We start from the raw sequence: 23,240 nt of genomic DNA, 5'->3' as shown, positions 1-23,240 counted from the left end.
GCGCGCGTTCAGCAGGCCATGAGCCACTCAGAGGCTTTTCTCTCTTCTTTTTGTGTTCACTCTGTAGTCATCAGACATCCAGTGAATCTGTATTCTACCCTGTCATGTAATTTGTTTTAGAAAGAAACACAACTTTACATTTCTGAAGTAAATGTAAAGGTTAAGAGACCTGGTGGTGAACTTAATCTAAGTATGCAGATTTTCTAAAAGAGTAATACAAATATTCTTATCTAACTTTTATCAGTCTGCTGTAGAAAATGTTTTTGTTTTGTTTTTTCTTGAACCCATCTGTTGGAGCAACAGCATCATAGTCATCCACTGAACAAACTGAAAAAGAGGGCTGGCTGTGTGTTTTTGGGACAATTGTGCAGCCCCTAGAGTTGACTGTGGAAAGACAAATGCTGCAGAAGCTGCTCTGCATAATGAAAAAGTGTGCATGTTGTAAACACAACATACTGGTTAAACAACACCGTCTACAGTTGAGGGATTCTTCCACTTCAATGCAGCAAGGAGCATTGCAGGAGCATTCAACTCTTAGCATTACACAGTTTACAATGAATGATAGATAATTGCAATAGTACTACATTTTTTTTGATTATTTATGTTTTTAAGATCTCAAAGGACTACAAAGGGCTAAGCAAAATAAGCATTCCCATTGGAAAAAAAAATAATAAAAGGTTAAAATGAAAATCTGAGAAAGTGAACCAAATATCTTGCTAAAATGAAACATGTTTATAACCTTCAGAGTGTGAGGAAGAACATTTCATAGACGTGTTGCGGTAGAGCAGAAGGCCCTGTCCCCCATGGTCCTCACCCTGTAGTGGGTAGAACAAGTTGTGTTTTGTGGATTAAATAGTTCTTTGAGATAGGTGGAGGTGTGTACATAGATGCATTGGTGTGTTTGGAGGGAAATATTGTATTCACCCCTAGCCGAAATAAGAAGCCAGTGGAGAGAGTGGAAGATATGATCATGTTTGCACATTCTCATCAAGCTGCAGAGCTTTGGATGTACTGGAGCCTGATAAATTTTAGTTTACTTCATTTCAGTTTTTGTTCCTCCCAAATTTTGATTTTGAATTTTCAGATGTCCAATTTCTTTAACCGGACTGGATTCAAGAAAAAAATCCCATACAAACCAGCAGAATCAACTGTGTAGCAAGAATACTCACCAAAACCATGAAAATATGATGAAGTAACACCAGTTTTACACTCACTCCTTTAGTCTATTGCCAGCCAGAATACAATGTAGGAGCCATCTCCTTACCCACCAGCACCTTTATGCAAGTGGTCCCATCTGCCTCAAGGGACTGCTCACCCTGCATGTTCCCTCTGCTTCGAATCCCCGTCTCTTCTCCTAACAGAATTCCTCCGACTAAATATACAACCATGGGGGACAAGGCTTTCTGCTAAGCAGCTCCATGTATTGGAATTTGCTTTCAGAACACCTGAGGGCACCGCAGACCACAAAAACTTTTAAACAAGAACTTAAAACTTCTGTCCTTCAAACATTTTATAATTGTTACAGATTTTATTATTCAAATAAATAACAATAATATACTTCCCCAATCCTGGTTTACCCAACATCTAAAAAAACACTTGCATTATGAACCCACTCATAAAATGATAACTCGGTACACAATTTCAATCTCTAATCAGTCTTTCAATCGACTTTTTCAGGATAGTATGTGACCTTTGCACAGTGCAGACTGACATTACTAGAACAATAAACTGATTTGAATAACTGATACAGCCGGAAAATGGAGCTCAACTTTAATGCTACGTTTGATGTGCTCTGGATTTCTAAGCATGGGCATGCTATGAATATCTCAGCCAGTGTGCAGTTTTTATTAATTCATCACCAGCTGTGACACCCAGCTGATAACAAATCTTTCTACCGCATTTGGAGAGACCACAGATAGAGCACACATACTGAGTTTGCAAAACACTGTAAATTGCTATAAAAGCCTAGATGGAACATGACAGCCTCTGAAATATCATATTTGGCTGGTTGTAGATTTATTCTTTGAACATTCGAATACATGGGGGAAAAGGTGAATAAATATGTGTTAACCGTTTGAGGATTAGCAGCCAGTTCGGTCCGGTCCGGCCCAGCCCAGCCTGGCCCCCTCCCTTCATGCCACCCACCTTAATTTCCATACCTCTCTCTACTTTTTCCTCCATCGTTTCCATGCCATTCTACCTACATTAATGTTTATCTTATCAGTGAATGTAGCTCTAAGGGACAGTACATCGAGGCAGGCTGACTGTAAATGACGGTAAACTGGCCTTGCAGAATACAAGCCACACCGGGAGAGATATCTGCTTCCGTGTGGTCAGAATATGTCTGCGAGTCATATGGGTTGCTGAGCATTTGTGCGATTGATCTGATAATTTGGAGGAAAAACCAAGCAGACAGGGATGGCATTTGTTCCATGAGGAGGGGGTTCCACAGCTACCATCAGGCACACACACACACACACAATATCACATGCACATAAACAGTATGCAAACTACATTGCCTGTGGCGTCTCGGATGCCCCCGGGGCTTTTCCTGTCCATCTGTGGTGACAGAATGACCACTCTGCCCCCTACAACTTGAGCAGGGCCAAACAGTGCCACACACATGCAAGACCGCCGCACCAGAAGCTCGACACCAACCCACCACTTCCCCGCAGAAAGACAGCAGGAATCTTGCTTGTCTAATTGACATTGTTCCAGCTAGCCAAACAAACACATCTTGTTCCTGTGGGCTCAGACACATTTAGCTCAAAACACCGATATCTTTGTAAGTCGCTGATGTGCAAAAACACAAAATCTTAGTCTAGTTTCTAATGCAAATATGTTAGTAAACTTGAAAATAAGACAACACTAACTTTCAAGTAACTTTTCAGCAAGAAAAAACTTTTCAGCTTGTTTAAAGACAAACGATTCTTTAATATTAATGGAAAGTTCTTGTTCCATCAGCAGTTTACCTGAATGGCCTTTCAGCCAATGCATAGTTAAACTTCCCAAGATTGCGATCTTCACAAGTTTATTTTCCTTCATCCAGGGGTTGAGGTGCATATTTTGCACCCAAACACATTTTTCTCTGGGATACCAAACACAAATCCTTCTTCAGTAGTATGGTTTCTAGACATTAAGTTCGGTGTTGTACTTTTGTACAGATGTCGTCTTATATTATAGTATAAATTAACCAAGTAACAAATGATCCGCTACTCCTCAACATGAGAAAGACAAGAGAATATGTGACAGACATAAAGTAGATGTGTATTGCTATTCCTAACAGGAAATTTCTACATGAAGACAACACAATTGTATTTGTTGTCAGCAACAAAGGAATTCAAAGTGCTTTACATGATTAGAAGGAAAGCAACAACAAACACAACTACTCCCTTATATTATGCCAGCCTACAGCCAAAGCAATAATTTTAAGGTTTAGAACAATTGCAACTGACTCAACAAAGGCATGAGGACCTTTGTTTTTGTCACCTAACTCATGAGGATTAAAACGGACAGGTCCTAATATATCTGGATGGCACACTAAGTCTCACTATGTATAATTCATTGTTATTATAATTTTTTAAATAATATAATAATTATGCTGATTTAAGATGGAAAGCAGTGTTCCTTCCTGTCTCTTATTTTAAATAATGCTGTACATGTGCATGTTTTCCAAGCTTTTAACAGCTCAGAAATGTTCCTATTGCTTTGAAAATACCGTAAGTTACCTCTGCTATTTTTTAGCCATTACCCTTGACAGGCTGTTACTAACAAGCTGTAATTGGTTAATTGCTTCAATGCTCGTGTGACTGAAATAACTTTGAATGTCACCTTGTGCAATCTTGCAGCTTCTAAAGTAAAGTTAGTGCATCGCCAAAGGCTGTTAGAATCTAACTGACTGGCTTTAGCCATAGAACAAAAATGATTGAGCAATTTACATCAATTGCATTAGAAAACATGATGTTTCTCTAAATGCTTTAAGTTACACCTGCTGGGCTTGAAGTAAATGTTTACATGCAAATACAAATATATATATTTTTTTAACTCTGCTGTCAATCAGTGTTAAAATAATGTGTAGACTTACCGACAGAAACCATGCACACATTTCTGAGTCTCTGACATTTCAGTAATGTCATAAACCATTTAGTTATTTGATCTTTTAAAGCAGATGTTCATCGGTCTTACAAAGAGATCAATCTAAAATAGAATTGCATTTAGGACAGACAGGTTGGCAAAGGTCTACATGTGTTCCCAATTGACTGATCAAACTGAATTTCAAAAACCATGATTTAAAACACTGCAATATACATGAGAATGAATTATTTATGCTGCTGTTCAGCTTCAATCAAGGAAATGAGATGAGCTAAGCCCCGATCATTACAGGGATAGCTTACATCAAAGCCTCATAATGTGTGCGTACGTGAATGTGTGTCTTTGCAAATGCATGCTCAGACCTTGTGCATGATTGACCTACTGCAAAGAAAATTATATGATGGAAATGTATGAATTTAATGATGACAGAGGTGAAAATGGGTTGCATTTATGTCCGTCAAACTTCACTTGCTCTGTTGTTGATGAGACTGTAAATTGTGCACTGGTGTCATTGTCCTTAAAAAAAAGAAATTGTGACTTATAGGGATGTTCCCCTAACATTTTGAGAGCTATCAATTAAACAGATATATTTTTACCAATCTTTTTATACATCAGATGTCAAAAGCATTCATTCTTCTTTAGTAGGAGAACGCCTTTATGTTTCTAATAATTACAAAGGTTTCTAAAAGTTACCCGATTGTACTGACATTTCTTTTTTTTTTGTCCAATTTAGTTGTAGAATTTTGCTAGACTATTTCAAAAAGTAAATCTTTGAGTAAAATAATTATTTTGTTGATCTGGATGTAAACCTTGATTTAAAAAAAGAAAGCATTTTCATTTGCCTCTACAAAAACCTCTATTCCATGCTGTCGCCACCTGGTTTCACTGTGGGTATGTTGATGGTAATCCTTAGCCTTTTCCTTATGCCAAATTTACATTTGGGAATTGCTGCAAAAAGGTTCAAGTTTGGGTTTATTAGACCGTAACACAGTCTTTCACAGGGTTTTGTGACATTTTCACAATTCATGTATGTTTTCTTGCTATGGGGTATCTTGATTACTACATGTCGTATGTTTTGAAACTATGGTTAAGAGCTAAAGATTTTTTTTAAAACGTAAAAAGAAAACATTATTGCAGATCAAACTTATTTCTGGTTAACTTGAATCAGGTATTATGTCAAGAAGATTGAGTCACTAAATGCTAGTGTAACTAAACCTGCTGTGAAAGCAAAATCCTGCTTCGGTCAAATTTTGAAAAATTCCACCAAAGTGGCGGAGGCAAAAGACGTGGCCAAGTGTGGGGATGAGCAGAGGGGGTAAGCAGGAGAGAGAATCACTGTTGTCAACTTTATCACTATATTTATTGACTTTTCAGACCTGCAGCAACTTTTTATTTAAAAAAAAAGAAAAGCGTGATAAATATAGTGACATTTTTTTCTGTTGTTGGAGAATTTTATGGCGACAACCTTCCGCAGCTCACCTGCACCCCTGCTGTGTCATGAGCAGAGCAGAGAAGGCTGCCGTGAGTCGTTTCCTAAGCACTGCGGTCAGTCTGAAACATTCGTCCGTTCATCCTGCAGCAAGGCTTTCCATTCTCTCCTCTACGTCAACAAACACAACTCATTCCTCGTTGGTCCATCGAGCTGCTGTTGAATCGCCACTGGGCAAGGCCTTATGTCTATCAGTGACACATGGTTTTATACCCGAATGTGGGGCTGTGGTGAAGTTTAACCAAGCTGAACTGCTGCAACCCATAGGAAAATTCAACTGCTTAGACACGGTTTGACTGCAGGATGCCAGCATTCTGACTATTTTAAATAAACAGCGCAGAACTAAACAAATTTACACTGAAACATCAACATTTGCACAACAACAACAAATTTACAATGCAAATTTATTACTTTTGGGATATTTGCTATGTAAATTTTATTTTTTTCTACCTAGCAAATTGTGAGTTTACACAAGTTAAAGGTAGAAAAAGTTTTGAAAAATATGATCTCATTTTTGTTTTTTTTTACAGGGATGTGAAAAACATCTGAGATGCAATGTGGGAAAAAAAAGAACATAGTTTTCTTTTGCAAAAGAAAAAAATACTGACAAAATTCAAGGTATTTAATTTTTGAATGACTTGCTTCATTTTTACCGATATATGTTTAAGTTATCCTCCAACTAAAATGTCAAATATTTTTTTCTCATGTCAAAACCGACATACCGAACACCATACCCTAATTATTAAATAGCTGTGACAAGTATCAAACTGTAAGATAAAATTTACTTAAAATATTGATGACAAAGATAACCTAGTAATGTGATCTTACCCAATTTAAGAGGAATTCAAGAACATTAAATGTAATTGCTTTGGAGGAAAAGCACAGACAGGTGTACTAAAAATGTAATCATGTTTGAATTTAAATGAGTAAAACTCTCCATGTCCATAAAAAGGAAAGAATATAATAAAAAATATTTCTATCAAATATTTTAATTATAACTCCTGTATGACATTTTACACTTATCTACAGAAGAATGTGGTTTTTAGCCCCATTATAACAGGCTTCCCAATTCAAAGACTGTCAGACAGTTTACTTTTTTTTGGCATATATCAAACCGTTAATTTGTTTCTGCTTTAGCTCTCTATAGCTACTGAGCTGCTCTAACTGCACAGACAAGATGGCAGCAGTACGTGAAATGCCATACAGCATCACTCGGGAGCTGTCCATGCTCCACTGGTGCACACACTGATACATATTCTCTGTAAGGGGGAAAGACCGAGAGTAACCCACTGCCAGTGACAGCCGAGGGCTCCTCTCCTTATAGGCATCAGCAGCATTTGGAAGCTGTTGGCGAATGAGCAGAATAGACCCGTCATTGAGGCACAGCAGTCGTAGTCAGCTGTTTCCACCTGAGAGCTGCTAAATCCATTTTTTTTCTGCCTCCTACATGCTCTTTCACTAGAAATAAGGTCAGGCTCCTTTGAGTGTCTCCCACGGTTGGCGTTCGCTGTTTACACAATACCTGATATAATTGGAGTCATGTGAGCGCTTTGGAAAACGTTTCACCTCTTTTGTAATCATAGGTCGCGTAGAGGCAGGATAATAAACGGCGGTGTAGAGGTTGGATCTGGAGCATGTGTTGGGACTTATTAAAAACATGAAGTGCTGAGGAAGAGTTGGGAAAGAAAGGAATGAGGAGTAATCACGGAAGAGCTCTTATCAGCTCTTAGCTATTAATGTATTTACTGGCTTGATCCACCATAATGATGTGTGCAGGCAAACCAAATGATTTTTTTCTCCTTTTCCCATTTTTTTTTTTTTTTTTTTTAGTATTTTTTTCTACTTTCATATTCCTGCCATTATCTCCATATTCTTCACTTCCACCTTTTGAGGAGTCACATTAAAAATAAATAGAGAGAAATGATGGGCAGAGAACTCTAATTGTTTGGACACCATACTGAACTTTAGAGGTCTCTATTGAATTAATAGGCTATGATTTTGTTATTAAAAATTCATGACAAGATCGTCTGGATGTTGGCTTTATGTCTGCAAGTAGTGAATGCCCAGCTAGCTGAGCCACAGAGGAGCAGGATGAAATACAGTCACTGTAAAGTGGAATAAAGTCTGATCTTATTTAACTCCTGAAAAAGGGCTCTTAAGGGACAATTGAGTTTAAAAAAATTGTACAAAGCAGTAGAGAGGGTGATCAACACCAATTCAGCCATATCAAAACTGAAGTTCATAAAAGAGTGCGACTCTGTGCAAAAGGAAGTGATCGTATATGCATAGACCTTCCTCTGAAACTGACGTGCAACATTTACGTAGTAGAACACACAGTTACACACCGGCTCACTTAGATGTAATGGAGACTTGTACCCTTTCTTCTGTCCCTTTAGGAAAGGATTGCAGGCAGCAGTTCCTATTTATCAGACTGCCAGCCATCTGAAATCAAATTTCCCCTGAAGACACCGTGAAATTACAGATATTTTCTCTCCCAGTCCACCTCCCTGCCAAAGCCCACAGGATAAATATCACAAGTCTAAGCCTTTCAAGTTGCTATAAGCTGGCACGCTGATGACATTTTGACCAGGCCTGTGTTTTTCCCCCCTAAAGCCCCACTCCAAGTTACACATGCACTCTGTTTCTAAGACACACACACACACACACCTACACACACGTGTATGCTTTGTCCAGAGTTTCTCACTTCTTTGTCTCCCTCTAGCCCTTCTCCAAGTGACAGGCTTAGCAGTGCAGTGATCCATGGTACTACCCGCCTGTTTATCCGGGCTAAGTGCTCTTTGCTGTGCCACTCCACTTTTCTCCGTTGTCTCAGGCCTATTTGATTGATAAATATTGCAGTCAACAGGCAGCGTCAGCCTCTGACCTTAAGATAATGGAAATAGTTTTTGAAGAATATGACAAAAGACCAAGGACTAAAATCCCAACCAGTATTGGGTATGTATTAAGAAAGGTGTGACAGATAAACTAGATGCGGCTATTCAAGCCTTATGGTCTGTATACCGAAATGTGTTCATTGGCCATGGAGGTGTTCCTCTTAAGCATACAATCCTTATGGAAATGATTAAAAACTCTTGAAATTTTCCAAGTTTTGTTGGAATTGTATTTGATGATAGACCAACAACAGGTGGCACCAATGTAATTGAAATGGGAGGAACAAAATAAAATCTGAAACCAGTCACTATTTTGTAGAACCACTTTTGACTGATATCACAACTGAAAGACTTTTGAGCCATTTCTCTAAAAGCTGAGGATAGACAAGGTATAGTTTGTTGAAGAGGATGTGCAGTTGGTTTACTCTCATACACAGCGATGTGGGGCTAAAGGCTCAATTTTGCTCTCATTTGACCAGAGGAGGACATATGTTTACTATGGTCCCTGCATGGCCTGTTCCATACTGAACAGTTGAAATGGCATTCTCTTTCATAAAGACCAGATTTGTGGATTTCACTACTAATTTTAATCAGTTGGATAGATGAAATAAAAAGCCCGGCATCTTGCCTCTCATTATTCCAGTATGCCTTGCAAGGATTTGCTGTAACCTTTGTAAATTATTATATATTTATCAAATTCAAACTATCTGGAACTCATCTAGTTCCTCATCGTTGATCATCTTGGAAAAATCTATTTTGTCACAATTTCCACTAGTGAAATATTACATGCTTCACTAGTGACATGTAAATAATTGCATCAATTATATGCTTAGCTAGTTTAATGTTCACCATCTTGAATCTCTAGTTTGTTGACAAGTCTGTCCAAACTCTTGGCCAAATGATGCCTCAGCAATCAACAGGCCGAGAGGAGCCATCGCCTCGGAGCCATGCTGCCAACAGTAACAAACAGCTGTCATATTATCTGACGTGTGAGTTTGTGCCGTCACCTGGTCGCCATGTTGGCAGGTGACCATCAGTAAGACTTTAGCGACAACCGTTAGAAAATGGTCATCTAGGTGAGGTTTTTGCAGTGTCAAAAATTCCACCATCAGCTCTGCTTTTTTATCCAGAAAGCATAAATTGTCCATAACTTTGTCCAAAACACAACTAAATGAAAACAACTGTTATAGGGATTCTTTGTTTTATCCTCTGCCACCTTATTTTTATTTGTTTTTTTTTACTTTGGAAAACAATCTGTTTTGAATATTGTAATTATTGGGTGTAGGCTTGTTATCAACAAAGTCAAAGCTACAATACTGCTTTCATCTTAAAGAGTTTTATTTTACAGGCTAATGCAGGACTACATTCCTGAGGATTTAAAATACAATTAAATGAGGGTTACGTCTGCTACTGGAGGCCTTGTTGTTTGGCAGGTTTCCTATAACCCTTTCCCCTCTTGAATATCATTCACAAGCCAAACACCAGACTCCTTCTGAAACCCTTGCTCCGAGATGAAGTGGCTGCATGTGAGTCGATTGTAATGGTGCATTGTTCGCTGTGAGACCTACAAAAAGCCTCACAGTAAACCCTTCGAGCTTTGTTTGAGAGACAACCTGAACGAGACAAAAGAAAACGCAAGTAGAGAAGGCTTAGAGTGGCACAGCTAGAACCTACAGTTGTATACTGAGTGATGCAAAGACTTTAGATGCTTCCCAGCTGTCTCTGCTGCCAGAAAGCCAGCAAAGGAAAAGAGACTTGTGGAGCCCACAGCAAGTGACAATGCAAAAGATGCGACACATTGCCTTTAGGGAATGAAGGCTTGGGTAAAAAAAAAAATACATACATGTTTGAAGAGCCCTAAATGACCCCTAATTGGGCTGATTAAATAAATCAGTAAAAACAAAACAGTATTTAAAAGGTCATAGCTACTCAATGAGTTCATAGATTCTGTGTATTTATTTTTTATTTCTTGTCGCTTTTGCTAGCAAACAGGTGATTTATTGTGGACTTTGGTGTTAGATTTTTAATTTTTTTTGGGGGGGGCAGGGGGCCAATTTAACTTGTGCTTGTTATCCATAGCTGACAATCCTTGGAAAACAGAACTGCTTACTTTTACATGCAATATTTAACTTAATGGTGATAAAACATGTCTCCTTCAGATGGGATCTAAGTGTATGAGATCGATTTTGAGATTTAGTTATTTATGCACGCAAGTGCTTATTAATGCTCCATTATACAGATTTATTTATGAACCACTGTAGAGTGTTTTCAATTCAGTTCAATTAAAAAATACTTGATCCCAAATGGAAATTAAATGATGTTGTAACTCATATTAATTCAATTTTTCAAAGAGTTATTGTAGACAGTGATGGCTGTGGGCAGGAAAGATGTCTTGTAGCGCTCTCTCTGTTACAGCAAATATAGAAAGTACGCTATTTTCATTTTTCACCTAAATATACCGTCTTAAAGCTCAGGTATATTAAACTTAACCACATATTGAATAATAAAAAGCTAAAATATGACAAAACAATGCCTGGGAGCTGATTCACACAGTGTGAACTCACAGCTTTCTTGGTCAATGCACTGCAGACTTATATTGCACTATGGTGTCATCTTTGTTTACGTGCTTGGTGTGAGTTACAGTTCAGCATGCTGGTCCAACAACAGACTTTAAATCCACCTCCAGGTCCAATGAGTGTTACCCTAATGACTGTTAATCAGCCTATTTGTGTTGCAGATATTTTCATTGTTTTTAAACTGTTTAACAATTAAATACTCAAAGATCAATTTACTTGTACAACATTGGGTATTCTTAATTACATTTTTACTGGTACACAACATAGGAAAGACTATCTTCAGTGTTTATTTTAGCCACTGGTGATCTTGTTACCGAGTCATCAGTTAACAGAGGGGAGTTAGAAAGGTGAACCAGTTGTATCACATTTCTCCACGGGAGAGATGGGTCCGACTTCCAGGCATACAGCAGTCATTTGATCTGCAATCTCGTCCAATATTCTGTTATATAATGTCTCAGAGACACACGTGACGTTTCAGCTCAGTAACTGGTTCCCTTACACTCTAGTCTCTTGTCCATTTATTTCGCTGTCTCCGCTTTTCCAGCTGAGCCCACAGGGGCAGTGACCTCATCTAAGCCCAAACTCGGTGACCACTGGGTTTCCTGTGTGTCTGAGAGGAGATGAGAGTGCCAGACACCTTTCTTATTAAAGCTGTGTTTGGCCATCAAGCTGAGGAGAGATTCATTGGAAAAGTGGGTGAGCTGGACCAAGTGGCATCTCTTTTGTCAACTCCTAGCATTACACTCTAATTGGCTCCCATAGGCTTTGGGTCTGCTGGAAAGATTGCTCCAACACATAAATAAATAACACGCTTAAAAACACGCACAACACCTACGAGACTAATCTAACTTTGAACTAGCTAAGAACACATAAAAATGATAGGAATCAAAAGATTATGTTTTAAATACATTTGGGGCAGTCACGTTTTCATGACAATGCCAACAAAGTTAGATGTCAAAATATTACCCTTAAGTTGTTTCGTCTTCCACAAAACAAAAGGTCAATTTCTCATTCAAATATCAACCAGCAAAACCACAAAAATGAAATGTTATTCTCATGTGAGAAAATCTTATGAACATTACTTATTGTAATTGAATGCTGGTTTTAACCCAATGTGAAATACATCAAGTCTAGCTTCTCCTCCAATATACACGCCGACTTTTTCTTAGGATACTTTACACAACTGTGGATGTAGACATGGGCCTCTTCTGTGTATCAAACGGCACCAACCAGGCCTAGGACTGAGGCAAGGGATTCATTTTAGGCGATGACACCACTAATCACTTAAGCCGAGGCTATACTGGTGTTACAGTTAATTAATGCGGCGAGTTGTGAGGGAAATTACCTTCCCAGGAAGCCAGTAATTTAAATTAAATGATCCCATGGACCCGTATGTGAAAACATAAATGCAGAGACTAACTCCCACTCTCAGGAGTTTTTTTTTTTTTTTTTTTTTTTTCCCCCCCATCTTATCTTTTGACTTTGTGTTCAGTTGTTCTTCCTGGGAATATTTTGGCTCCATCAAAATTGACAGTAAAACTTAAAAAAAATGTAAAAAGTGTTGTCATTTAGGAACTCGCCAAATTATCCTGCATTGTTTGCTCACCACTTACTCGGTCCCTCCAGGTTTTTATGTGACCGGTATTGTCAACTTAAATCATTCGCTCTCTGACTTGGCCTGTCATCCCGATAGCAGATTCACAGACTATAGATTCATTTACTTTCTCATATAGCAATGTTTAATTACACAGCCTTCAGACCAGCACCATCAGAGACAGAGATTTGTGTTTTTCCTGCAGATGTGAAGTCTACATAACTGTACATTGTCAAATTCATCATCAGATGAAAATGGTTTATTTTCTTCCCGTGAGGGGATGTAATTACATAGGTTTAGTGAGTTGGAGATGAATTCAGACAGAATCATACATGCACTCTTCATTCCTTCTTGCATGAGGATTAAGCTCCCTCAGCTTCTGCATGTAAGTGGGTACAGAGACGAGTCATCTTCCAGATCTCTCCGTCAGAGGTTGCATTAGACTTTCTTGATGTCCATCATTTTGACTGACAGCATAAAAAAAAAAAAATCCTGTCATAATCCATTTTCACTTGTCACATTTTCAATTTTTAAATAATAATGACATACTCAGATGCATTTAATTTTTATTTGGTTGAATTAATATTTAACAAGATGGAGAGAGAATCTACATTGTGCCGTTACACATCAAGCAGATACAGTATATACATATTTTCCTCAGTCTGCAGTGACAAAAAGGTCATTTTATTTATATAGCACATTTTCAGAAACAAGGCAATACAAAGTGCTTTACGGGAATTAAAAGGAAATACAAACACAATAACAAACCAAAGGAAAGAGCAAAAGAAGAAAAAGCTAATAATGTTGATCCAAAGTATATAAACTAGATACTTCTAGTCAGGGTTGGTAGATAAGTATAAGCAAGTATCCTCTGGTCTAATTGCTTTTCTGGTTTGGAAAAATGAGTCTTAAAAGAAAAACAAAAAAACTCACTTTGACCCTTTTCTGTCCTCACAAGACCTGAGGATGACTATGTGCTTGCTGGACAGGCAGTGAACAAAATATGGATTTACTTCCATTGATTTAATCAATAGAAATCTTAAAAAATTTAAATAAGTGGACAATGAAGCACTTTAGTGTATCGTCTTACAAGTGTGCTCTTAATTGTAATTCTGTCTTTAAAGTCCATCATTCTGTGAGCAGAATGGTATAAACATTCACAAAAAGTGTAATGCCCATGTTGACGGAATAATGCCAAGATAGAATGTATTAGCCAGTGTGGACTTTCTCTACGTAGCCAAATAGAAACAGATTAATGCTTTCGTCAAGAATTAAACTGAATCATTTGTGATCTAAAGATTTGTGTGAGCAAAACTTCAGCCGCTCTTCCATACAAAATTGTTAAAACTGACATTATGTTGCGACATAGTGCAAAACAAATAAAACTGAAAAGGAGAGAGAAAAAAAAAAAAAAAAAAAAAAAAAAAAAAAAAAGCTCCTCCACCTCCTCTCATGCCATCTGAAGAAATGGATCACTCAGTTAAAAACAACCAATCAGAGCCAGGAAGAAGATTTTAACACAGTCAAGCACGCTTGTGTACGAGCTGCTCATTGTTCTAATGGCAGAGAAACAATTTAAGATGCTCTTTTCCCCCCACTACAGCATTATGTACCAGGGTTTCCAGATAGGATTCACTGGGTTTCAGAAAGTTGTCATTTTGTTCTAGCAACATTTTACATGCACATTTAAAGTCCATGTAATATGCTTTTCCTGCGGTTCCATTTAGCTCAAAAGGAATGTTTTTTAGGAACAAAAAGTTGCCACCTTGCTTTGCTGAGGATCTTTGTGTTTCCAGCAATGCACGCCAACATCAGCCCCCTTTATCTCTGTTTTAATATGGCTCATTAATAATTGATCTCATAATATGCTTGCTTTATGCTAGCTATTCAAATGTGCACAAAGGTCGGTCTTCTGTTTGATGAACTAAATATTCAGGTCTCTCCTGTACAGCTGTTGGGTGATGTCAATTGAGTCTAGATTTACTTGCCGTTTGTCCCGTGTAGGAGTCCGAGTTTGAGAGCCGATACAATAGAGGGCTGGTACAGAAAAAGAGGCTAAATGTGTATTTGCATTAGCAAAAATTCATTGCTCGTTCCCCTCTCTGTGTGTGGGTGGATGTGAGAAAGAAATGGGTTGTGTGAATGGGTCAGCAGGGAAATGGGTGAAAAGACAGTCATGCTGCATTTCTGACATGTAGTCGGGTGACTTGCCATCCCCCGCCAACACACACAAACATGGAGAGAGAGTGAGAGAGCAAGACAGAATTTTCTTTCACTGCCAAGCTGTCAAAGACATCAGTGACATTTCCATGCCAATCACTGGCTCTTCCCATGCCAATCAGTCTACCTTTGTGTCTAGATATCAGTCTCAGTGCGGCCCGAACCTTTCTGTTCCCGTCTCCTTCCTTGTTAATCCTATCGTTAGACCGCTGCATTGTTCTGACTTTGTTCTACGTACAGAAGCACGAGCGAATAATCACAAGAGTAAAGTTTGTAGTAACCTTCAATGGTTTCCCATTACATTGTTAAAAACTGCACTAATGGAACTTCATTTTGGGGTGAGCAAGGTCAAAAATTTTTTAGATGTTATGTTTTCCAAAGAGGTAAAGATGAGCAACAGTGCTGCCTCAAAAATGTGTTGGTGCTTTAATTTGCTGCAACTCCCAACCGGACTGAATAAAGTAGATAAGCCCTTCTCAAAGATAATTCTGCAATGTTGTCTAACTGTAAGAGCATCAGGCTTTAGGAGCTAGAGGGCAATGCTCAGCAGAACCGTAACATCCGTAGGAGCTCCTGAAGTTCCATGTGAGGGGTGTGAAATCAGTCGAAACACTGTTGATGCAAGTGAGTTGCAGTAGTCCACTGAGCTTTGGAGATTTTCTTTTGCATATTCAGCAGCAACTGCACTGTGTGGGAGAAGTTTGCTCAAGTTTTTTGAAAAACAACATACATTCTGAGAAAGAAAAAAAAAAGAGATGAATAGGTTGATCGCTGAGCTATAATAGGGGCATGTCCCATAGGGTTGAATAAGGGCTCATTAATATGCAAATCAGCCATGCTTGCAGAGCAATGTCAGAAGGAGAAGACTTTGTATATGGAACTCTTTATCTGCTAATTGTTTGTAATTGCTGACAAAAGTGATTGATTTAGATGGGTGTGTCAGAGTGTGCATGTAAACACATGGAGACAGAAAAAGAGGCAGTTCAATAATAAAATTGCATTGGCATCCACTGGGGGAGTTTGAAAAATTAAATGGAGACAGTTTGCCTTCATTGCATTAAGTTTCTACAACAATTATGCAGTAGGTTATATTGCTTACTTTTTTCTTTGTGTGCAGTCCTCATCTGCAGAACACAAGGATTAGGAGTGAAATTAATGGACTATTGGTTGTTTGTGTGCAACTGTATATTGTGCTGTTTTTTTATTATTATCATCCCAGAAGGAATTTCTCTAGTACACTGGCATAAAAATAAGACTAAATTCCTCTCCTAATGAGGCAGGTTGCCATCAGAGGGGTTCTGGCTATAGGGTTCATGCTAAAGCATGAATTGAGGTTATGTTAATGGAAGGATAAACTGATGATGGATAAGATGAAAACTGCATCTTCAGTTGGGCTGTGCAGAATGAATAGAAGTCAATACAATCCATAAGAAGACTAAAAGGTCATTTATAATCAGCAGTTATATTTCCTCCAAGTAAAACCAAGAGATAATTAGAAGAACATGAAAGAAAAACACACAAGCCCCAGATAGCTGAGAACATAAAAAGATGCTCAAGACTTGTGACATTATGCTTGGTATGCATAACGGACATCAATGCATGACACAATGGCCACACAAGGAAAATAAGTAATGATAAAATACCTCCAGCTCTAATTTGAGAAAACAAGGCATTGTTCACAACTACAAAGCCTTAATAGACAACATTGTTATCAGCATACAATATTTTAGTCCCATTTTATGTGTGTTGTTTTTTTAATCAGAAAAGGGTTGTAAAAACTACCAATACGCTTAAAACCAAGATAAATGCAAACTGATTTGTTTTCAATCTTAATGCATTTAAAATTTGGTGTAATCTGATCTGAAAAAGCTACGTAGGTGCTATTATTGTAATCGACTGAAAATTGTTTTTTCCCCAAGCTATTCATTTCTAGCTTTATCATACATTATCAAACTACTATGACTGTCAACATTAACTCCTTAATGTGTCAAAGTGATCATTTTAATGCATTAATATTACATAATGCAGATTAATTGAACTAGCTATTTTGACCTCTGTTACGACTTGGCTCAGGGATGAGGAGCAATAACATTAAAACCAATTTTAAAGGTTTAAATCAGTGGTTCTTAACCTTTTTTGAGGTACCAAAGCTCCCAGATGCATATGCGCATTCACCGAACCCTTCTTATTTCAACCCCCCTACCCCTCAAACACACAACATACTTTGCAGTATTCTGATTTAGTAATGTAATTATATTAGCTGTGTAACCACCCCCACACCACTAGAGGCAGTAGCAACCCCGAAAAGATGTGACTAAGGAGCAGATTTAGACTCTAGAATTTGGTAAAAACTGTGAGCTTTGCTGAAGTAAATAAAGACACAAGTTCAAATTCATGCTGAGAGTGGAGCTCCTTCAATCAGTGCTCCTCCGCAGCTCTGATTGGCTAAGCAATGCAACGTGATCCTCTGGATCAAATGATGGCAAAGCGGGGCATCATCACGACTTTACACAAGTGTGTCTTTACCTCCGCGGCCGAGGCTCCGTCGAACCCCTGAGACCGACTCATCAAACCCCTGGGGTTCGATCAAACCCCTGGGGTTCGATCAAACCCCTGTTCGATCAAACCCAGGTTAAGAACCACTGGTTTAAATACTGTAGTGTTTGTTCAGTTTCTCTTTAAAATTAAGAGTGAAAATTAATAATCAAAAAGTCTTAGAAACCAAAATACTAAATAAAACAAAATTTGCGAAACAAAAATGTCTTAAAATCAAAGCTGTAATCCAAAATTCTTAGCAAAACAAAGTTTTGCTAAGAAGACCTAAGGCCAAACAAACCAAGAGGCTTTAAACCAGTATCTGTACAAAAATCCAGTCAAACTAAACAAAGGTTCCAAACAAAGGCAAAACAAACAATCTAGCTCTAGCAGCCATTCAAAGTGCACAAAATGCCACTAGTCAAAGCAAATACAGCTATAAAAACACCTAGAAAAGAATCAAGCTACTCACCATAGAACAAATTGCATCTTCTGTGATGATCCAATGAGATCTGCTGTAGGCCTCAAACAGGAACTGGAGGAGGTCTGCATCCAGTTCCCACAGTAGAGCCAGCAGGCAGGAAGCTGCAACTATACAGAGGGAGGGGGAACACAAAGAAAAAGAACTTATGAGGCTGCTGGATGTAACGCCTAAAAGCCTCTGTACCGTGGAGGATTTCCTAGTTCACAGCAGAGTTTATGGACTGGACACACAAGGAGCGATGAACGATAGAGAAAGGTGAAAGTTTTCCACAGCAAAAGTTGAAAATTTTTTACATTTTGTTGTGTTGCAAAATTTTGAGCCTGTATGAGCTCGAAATTTCACATGCATGAACTTTGCCAGTCACTTAGCTGTATGAGGACAAGTGACTGTCGCCTCATAGCACAAGTTCCATAGGAAATTAAGAGGGATATTTCTAAATTATTATTTTTTTTTTAATAATTAGATTTCTTTTACACCTTCATAAATATATAAATCTGCCCAAGGCACCATTCCTGAAGAACCACAACAGCATGCATTTATATTTTAAGCTTACAAAGTTAAGCCTAGTGATTAATCAGTGCCACAGTGGGATTAATCTTATTCTGCATTTGAAATTAATTGAAATCACTACAAAATACACAAATGTTATAACTTAGGTACTTTTCAAACTTTTCCATGAACAGACTAAAAATTTGTAAAGAAGTAAAAAACAAATATGTGATGCACAGCATGAAAATTAGGAAGAGGTTGCTAGAGCAGAAAAGAAAAAAAAAAAAAAAAAAAAAGATAAGCTCCATAAATTTGAGAATATATCAATATGTTTATTGGAAAAAAAAAAAATAAAAATAGTTGAAGGTTTTAAAATTGTTGTTATCTTTGTTTGAATTCTGCATCCTTAGAGTAAATATGATTTGGCTCATTGGCCATTCTATTCACACTTCTGTTTTTGGCCTATAAGATGAAAGTCATTGCTACGTCACAGCATGGGAATGAGCCATTAGAAAAAGAAACCGCAGTATTGTTATCAAAATACAATACACTGCATGTTATCACAATATTTTTCAGGACAATTCGTTTGAAACTTTGGGTGCCGTTATTTTAGTTTTGAGAAATGTATTTTTTGTCTCGGTCACATACACATCTGAAATATGTAATAATTCAGCATGTATTCTAATATCAGTGCTTCTCAGCTTGTCTGAATTATCATCAATTGTTCACTAATTTTTCTTAAATAAATTTTCTAAAGAATTGCAAATTACATTAATAAACAGAGCTTAAGATCAAAGGGAGTTTCCATATGGCTATAACCTACTTAGCCTCAACAGCTTTTGATGTAGCCTCACAATATGACCGATCTCCTTGAGGAGAAAGTTAGCTTTAGAGGATTTCAGACACCACATCCAACTAAACCCCCTTTATACATGCAACACTAGTAAGCCGTGCACTGAATAATAGAAGAACAGTCCTTGGATGAAGTCAATTCAATACATGGCTTTTCTGTAGTGGTCAATATTCCTCTCTCAAGGAAAGAAATTACATTGGAGAGATGCAAAGAAACCACTACTTTCTTTCAAGGATGTTACCTCTAGCCTTTTGGAACCGGAAAGGAAAACACAAGTGATGGAAGGTGGTGGCAAGTGGTAAGTGTGGCTCAATATCAAGGAATATTATCTTAAAACGTAGAAAACAAGAAATGAGTTAAAAAAAAATAAAAAATTGGATGTACCCACAGCTCTTTTCTAGTTTAGTTGCTCTTTCAGTCAATCACTAATTTGCAAGTGACTAAAGCACATTTGACAGAGAAAGCATTGGCTAACCTGGCAAAACAAATCCGTCCAAGCAGATATAAGTTAGGTCAGAGACAACAGAGGTCGGCCGTTTCAAGCGTTGTAAAAATAAGGTGTCCACACTGAAAGCTTTAATGTCAAGTTACCAAATGACATCAAGTTAGCAGGATTTGTGCATGTGTCCATGAAAGTACATAAACAGTAGGTCTCCCTACCATCTGGGTAAGAGTCAACTCCATGCCCAGATTCAAAGGACCAAAGGGGATAGCTAGGGAGACACTTCATTTTTCTTGACGCAAGACCTGTAATCTGGGGAGCCATCTGTAAGAGATAACCTTTACGGACATGGTTCAGATCCCCATGGCATATGATGGAGGAAAATCTCAACAGTGTCTAATTGTAGCAATTCAGCCTAATGTGTGCTACCACCAGTGATGCATGCTAATCCCTTCGACATGCATTTCAAATTCAAAACACAATTTCAGTACGAAGGATGTAATGACATTTGAAAAAAAAAAAAAAAAAAATCCTTTTGACACTCCTTTCAAGCATGAGGGAACTTCTGCAGTACGAGGAAAAACTTGGGTAACACTATTTGAAGGGCGGTGAATAAGACCGTCATGACACTTTCATAAACATGACATAACTCCTGTCAAGAACATGAATATTTATGCTTTATGACTGTTGTCATAAAGCATCATTCGGTAAATTATGACACTTAATACAAAGTTGACATTATTCAAAATGTCTTTATTATGACAACAACCAAGAAATCATTACTGTTTAAACTTTACCTTTAATAACATAAAGTTACCTAATTTTTAAAGTGCAATCTGTAATACTTTAACAAATTTATATCAGTAATGATTTCCTGGTTAATGTCAAGTTGTCATAACAAAGACATTTTGAATAATGTCAACTTTGCATTAAAAGTGTCATAATTTACCGAATGACGCTTTATTTATAACAGTCATAAATATTCATGAAGGCTTATTCATGTTCATGACATGTGTTATGTCATGTTTATGACAGTGTCATGTCAGTCTTATTCACCCCCCTTCAAATAAAGTGTTACCAAAACTTGTTATATTGAAGGGTAGCAAAGATGAGGAGCCAAGGATGACATTGTTGGAAAGCATAGGAGCCACACTTTCACAAATGATTTTAAATATTTGTGAAAGTAATTTTCAAATGGAAATAAAAAAAAACCAATTGTATTGAATTTCTGGTTTACCATGATGCAAGACACTTGAGCTTTTTGTTTTATATTTACATAGTCATACCTGCAATCGATTGTTATGGATTCAAGGCATTTTTTTAGGTAAAACTATGCACATCAAGGATTGTAGAGAAGAATGAACCAATTAAAGGCAAAAGTCTGAAAGCAGAAATGTCAGAGGAAAGAAATAGATGTATAAAGATCATATAAAATGACTTCTAGATTAGTCTTCGACATTAATAACTTTATAAGAGTCCGTCTCCAATGGAGACCATTTTACAATGCACGAAGGCACATTTGTGTCTCCAGAAGTCTTGAATCACCTTCAACTGTCCCACATTCTAGTTTGCACCATCTACTTGCTGTTGCACATTTGGAAAACTTCAAAAGCACAAATGACAAGAAAAATATGGTCCTTTTGTGAGTATGAAGATTTGGTAAGACAAACATTAATTTATTAATATTCAGTTCAAATAAATTTTCTTCATGTAAAGGAAATTTGAAGACATTTTACAAAAAAAAAAAAAGTGTTTTGCTTCAAGTGTCCAGTTAAAGGAATTGCTTTCTGCATCTTCTGTCCGCCTCCAACCATCTCCTTTATAGAAGAGGACTTAAGAATGTAATCTTAAAGTCTACAACTTATTAGCAAATCTGCAGTTCAGATCAAAGTCAAAATAGCTGATGACCAGACAGATGCATCTAGAGCAGCAGCATCTTTCAGCTTTAGCAGTCCCAAATTAGTCATCGTTTCCCAGCTCGAGACTCCAACATTAATGAACAATACAAGTCAAAATAAAAAATAAAAAAAAGGATGGAAGATGCAAAAGAGTTAACGAAAGTGTTCATGTTCAATCATCTTGTTGGTTATAGAGTAGAATGGTCAATGAGTCACTGACTTTCTGCCCCAGGCGGTGGAGCTAGCATGGGCGTTTTTGAGTAATGAGCTCAGGGGGACAGACCTCCTGAGCAATAAGCTGTGGCTAGCCAAGGGCTAATCACTGGTAGCCCAGAGGCCAGAGGGCTAGTCTCCCAACAGCCAGCTGAGATTCTCCCACCCCTAACAAGCATAGCAAAAAAGGAAAAACAAACTCATGAACTCAAACATGCAACCTTATATTCATAATTTCTCCCAGTTAAAGGATTATATGTTTAGTGATAGTTCCATTTGGCTGATTAGTTCCCCCTACGGAAGACTGCAGCTCCACATCAACTGAAGTATATTGATGTGCGTTTAAAATATCAAACATTTACGTCTGCTGTGGTTTTGCATCATGCTGGTCAATTTAGTTGGAACAAAACTACACCACTCAAAATAAAATTTTGTTTTATATTCCTAAGTTACTTCATCACTTTCTAAAAACTTGAAAATTCTCATTAGAGGTGTAGCAATGGTAAGCTTTGTGGCATGACATGTAGTGGACCCAAATGCAAAGCAGCAGAGATGTGGAGTTGATGATGAGAATATTGAATGAAAATGATGAACAAAAAGAACTTACCAAATAAAAACTCTGGGAGTCAGGACAGACGACAAACCATAAATCCAAAGGAGCACCAACAAGGAAACGCAAGGAGTGAATGAAAGAAAGAGGTGTGATTAAGTACTGGGAGAGTGAATGCTGCAACTATAGACTTGGACTGATTGACTAACCAATTGCAGGTGTGAGGGGAGAGCGATAGGTGGTACACGGGGTGAGGGAGACTACACTAGGGACTAATTTAAAACAGTTCATTTACTTGGATTGACAAATCACAGCTTTCTTGCGAATATTCTCCTCTGTACATTACTGTGGCTACCAAAACCACTGTTACTGCACTGTAAAGTGCAATTGCCCATTGGTTTATTTTTGCACAGTAGAGTTAAAACACTTTGGGTGTTTATGTAGCCTGTTGGGGATAGTTTTGCTTGTAGAATCTGAAAGCTTGAAGGAAAGTCCTGCAATAACAGTGTTTCACACTTATAAGGAGCAAGCTTTGTCAAAACGCTAACCCAGTAATGGCCACTACTTGTGAAATAGTAGTGGACTGGCATTAGTAAAAAAAAAAAAAAAAAAAAGCAGGACATCGTCCATCATTTCCAAGGTTTTAATGTATAAAACCTTGGACTATTCTAATCTTCACCAGCTTTTAAAGGGAATGAGATCAAAGCTCAAGTCTCCAAAAGCACATTAGTGCTTTTGTAGACTTGATATATTTTCAGACTGTGCTGAAAATATGGAAGTCTGTAAAGCTAAAACACCTTGGCTGTTAAAAAACAGAGATCATTTTTAGATTAACATATTTGCATGTGCATGCTTGTTATGTATGTATTTATTTTAAGTCATATTGAATTACTTGCATCACTCTGAAATATATA

The 23,240-nt window shown here is 37.6% G+C and overlaps 1 long non-coding RNA gene across 1 annotated transcript; it reads right to left on the bottom strand.

The window, feature by feature from the left end:
* Window positions 1–12,779: 12,779 nt before the first annotated feature.
* LOC103475504 (uncharacterized) lies at window positions 12,780–22,473 on the bottom strand. Its single transcript, XR_535336.2, has 3 exons — window positions 22,384–22,473; window positions 17,870–17,988; window positions 12,780–13,109 (listed from the first exon to the last, which is right to left on the bottom strand). It is a non-coding gene; the product is annotated as an uncharacterized LOC103475504 (long non-coding RNA).
* Between the last annotated feature and the right edge of the window lie 767 nt (window positions 22,474–23,240).

Source organism: Poecilia reticulata, linkage group LG14 (assembly GCF_000633615.1).
Source record: "Poecilia reticulata strain Guanapo linkage group LG14, Guppy_female_1.0+MT, whole genome shotgun sequence".
In the NCBI taxonomy this organism is placed as follows: Eukaryota; Metazoa; Chordata; class Actinopteri; order Cyprinodontiformes; family Poeciliidae; genus Poecilia; species Poecilia reticulata.
This window is presented reverse-complemented; position numbering and strand designations above follow the sequence as displayed.